At 34.5% G+C, this 4087-nt stretch overlaps 1 long non-coding RNA gene across 1 annotated transcript; it reads right to left on the reverse strand.

Moving 5' to 3' along the window:
- Positions 1–219: 219 nt before the first annotated feature.
- Positions 220–1751, reverse strand: LOC127971476 (uncharacterized). Its single transcript, XR_008156863.1, has 3 exons — positions 1697–1751; positions 1499–1568; positions 220–815 (listed from the first exon to the last, which is right to left on the reverse strand). It is a non-coding gene; the product is annotated as an uncharacterized LOC127971476 (long non-coding RNA).
- Positions 1752–4087: the final 2336 nt, after the last annotated feature.

Here is a 4087-nt window from a genome sequence, read left to right on the forward strand (position 1 = left end):
CGGAGAAACCTACCTCTCCCGCTCTTAGCGCCTCCTGCTGGCAGAAAATAAACTCGCAGAGTGCAGCCATGTGGGGAAACAATGCATTTCTACGTTATAATTAACCCAAATTGAGCTAGGCATTAAACCTACAAATGTTGTTCATTTTAAATATCACTTTTACACACAAATAATAATTATCAAAAGGAAAATATTTATTAAAAACAAGAGAAAGTCAAAAAGTAACATGTTAGAAGAAATGCAGAAAAGGATGGCATTAACAGCTACAGAGTTCATAAACAAAGCATTGAACATTTGATGAATATAACTTAAGATCAAATTGGACTTTGTTCAATTGTATATATTGTATAAAAATATACGAAAACACATACAATAAATGTACAATTAGTTAGGTTTTTTTCCAACTATTCTGGCATGACAGTACACAAATAAATCACAACATTAACTTTGATATTGTAACATTTAACAGACGCATGTGTGTGTGTGAAAAAATGTGAGCAGGTGTATGAATGACAGAGTGTAAACTCTTCTACTAAACAACACAGAAAAAGCATTTAACTTTTTTTTTTTAACAAATTATACACTTACAGTTTGTTTCATAGTCCATGAATACAGATCATGCATCACGGTCAATTTTCATGATCTCTTTAGCATAACTGATGTAGTCATGAAGAAACCCCATCAGCACAGCATGTGACATCTTCTACATCATCCAGGGCAGCGTCCTTCTTTAAAACCACCGCTGTTTAGGGGAAAGAAGATCCTCCTCTCTGACCAGGATTCATCCCAGTCACCGCCTGTTCTTCATCAGTGGCCTAAGAGAAACATTTAATTAAACTATCGATTTTCAGGTAGAGGTGTATTCACATCCGTAAGGATAGGTAAATAATCGGTGTTAAAGTTTCAACACTTTGTGTGGTTGTTTAATGTCTGTCTATCACAGCTCTCATGAAGTCTATAATGGCAGCACTAGTGTGAGGACAGGTGATATTGTTTGAATAAATATCGCTTTCAGAAAGCTTCTTTACTGAAACATTAAAACAGAAATGACATTCACATACCTCACAATATTCACGTACATGGAGGGCTGCTCTTCAAACCGTTAGTTCAACAAATAATTAAAATGTTCATAATTTACTCTCCCCATGTTTTTCCAGACTCATACAAACTCTGCTCATTTTTTGGAAAACATATGAATATATTTAATATTCTCTTTTTGTGTCCTCCATTGCTGGTCTGGGAGACCAGTATTTTATTTTGAACATACATGTTTGCTATCATATAATTTAAGATGTATTCATATATAAATATCAGAATTTACTTCTACAATAACTCTTGTTGAAAAGCTTGAAAATACTGATTATCTAAACTATAAATGGATTAACAAATATTATGAGAAAACTAAAAATATATTAATTTATGTTGTAAAGACAGACAAAAGTCTTATAGGTTTGGAATGACTTGAGGGCAAGTAAATTATTTTTTGTGTGAACTTTACCTCTAAGAGCGAAGACCAAGAATAATGACTCTCCAAATCAGACAAGACAACTCCAAACTTGGTTTGATTTCTGCAATAAAAAACACAGACATCAATGGTCTTAATGAAATGAGCATGTAATCACACTGTTGTTGCATCAAAATGTGAAGTAAACCGGCAGGAGAGAACAGAAAAATTTATTTTCTAAAAATAACTTACATAAAATCTCAAAGGAATGATGCTCTCCCATGTCTCTTGCTTTTAACATCTACAAAAACAAACATTATTTTACTCTTAGTAAAACACAACAACAACTGATAACATGAAATATGAAGTTTACTTGCCTTAAACGATCTTTCCCTCTCTTCAGAAGAAGCTGAGAAAACCACCTCCTCACACAAGACTTGTGTGTCCTTAACTCCAGTTAGTTTGAGTTCTGCAAAGAGGGGCATCAATGGTTTCAATAAAATATTAACATATACATACATATATATACACACATACAGACATATATATATATATATATATATATATATATATATATATATATATATATATATATATATATATATATATATATAAATAATCACACTGTTTTTGCATCAAAATGTGAAGTTAACAGGCAGGACACAACATAAACATTAATTTTCTAAGAAAAAAAAGTAATAATAACTTAACTTACATCAGTCTCAAAAGAATGAAGTTATCTTGTCTCTGGATTGCAACATCTAAAAAAACAACAACATTATTTTAGTCTTAGTAAAAATAAAGATGTGTCTTTAACTCTCAGCGCGAGGACAATGAAGACACAAGCTTGACAAGTCTGAAATATTACATGTAAAACATACTTTTAACAGTTACCACTTCAACAGCCTCAAAATAATTATGCTAGTCTTTACTACACAATGCCGTTTCCTTTAGGAGACAAACATACATTCAGTTTAACCGCGAAAAAAAAGACAAATTCACATGAGCGTAACCGTGACCATAACCGTCTGTTAACGCCTCAAAAAGTACAGATAATGTAAAATCTTATGTAAATATGACAAAATACATTCACAGACGATATATTAAAAGTACATCCTCCGTTCAGTACCGTTACATGAGGCAGTTAAGACCTCCGTGTCTGAGGCGAAAACCGCGTCCGTTTTTTTTTATATATATAACGTTAAGCTCCTTTGTTTCCGCCTTTCATAAAACCTTCCGCCTTTCATACAACCGGGTAAACAATAAAAGATAACTTTACATTTTGAATATTTACTTACCATAGTCTTTCACTCGCTTCTCGCTTCTTTCACGCTGAGAAAATGGCGGCTGCTCGCACTGGAGACGTACGATCTTGACGTGACGTGCGTGCTCTCCTTCACGTCCGCGTCCTCAACCCAGACCCGCTGGGTTAAAAAAAATTTTTTTTTAACTTATTTTCAACCCAAACTTGGGTTAAAACATCCCAAAGTCCTATCCAACGGCCTCAACCCAGCAGTTGGGTTGAAAAAACAACCCAGCGTTTTTTAGAGTGTAGATTTTAAATTGGTTTGTCAGGAATATACAGTATATGGATTTTGAGAACTACAGAAATAAAAATGTGTGTTTTTACGAACATATAAATTATGTCCAAGTGCCTGGACAACATGGAGGAAACATCTCCATGTGCGCAGCTATCGCTGAAGATGGTGTTGTAGGACGTAGGCCATTACTTGGCTCCTATAATGCTGCACATCTTATTGAGTTCCTCAATGAAATTGAGCCAGCCTGTCAAGGTAAAAAGGGGCCACCTATGTAACTGTGTGGGACAATGTCAGGTTCCACCATGCAGAGGTAGTTCAAGCATGGTTTCAGGCCCATCCCCGATTCATGACCCTCTACCTGCCTCCATATTCTCCCTTCCTCAACCCATATTGAGGAATTTTTTTCAGCATGGAGTTGGAAGGTCTATGTTCGCCAACCCCTTGAGCGTGCTACCCTCCTTCAGGCCATGGATGATGCATGTGATGACATCAGTGTAGACCAATGTCAAGCATGGATTCGCCACGCCAAAAGGTTCTTTCCAAGGTGCTTGAACAGTGATAACATTTATTGTGATGTGGATGAGAATCTATGGCCAAATGCTCAAGACCGGCTTGATCCACATTAATGTAATGTGTGCACTAAATGTTATGTTTTCTTCTCATTTAGTTTCATTTCATTATAGAAAATATACCTATGTTACAATTATATCTGGAAAAATACAAACTAATTTGCCCAAATTATTGTAGAGGATGTCTTCATTGATCCTTCACTTGATTACACATAGGATGGATATTTTGGAAATTATAGATTATGTAAATGTTGGGTAATGTATTAAATATATTGGTATATAAAAGTGTATTGCCTAATGTGAAAACTGTGTAATCTGTCTTTTATAGTACTGTAGCATATTCATTTCAGAACTTCTAAGGCCGATTTGAAACCAGTATCTTGCATTGTTTGCCGTTGGATGAACTGAATGTTAAAAGTACTAAACTGAAAGAAGATCATACTGTAGTGTTTTGGTGATTAAACCAAATGTTCTCATTACATATTACAATAATCTTGTGTTTGAAACAATTATTATATGGAATGAAAACATGT

The sequence above is a fragment of the Carassius gibelio genome, chromosome B14 (genome assembly GCF_023724105.1).
Source record: "Carassius gibelio isolate Cgi1373 ecotype wild population from Czech Republic chromosome B14, carGib1.2-hapl.c, whole genome shotgun sequence".
NCBI lineage: Eukaryota > Metazoa > Chordata > Actinopteri > Cypriniformes > Cyprinidae > Carassius > Carassius gibelio.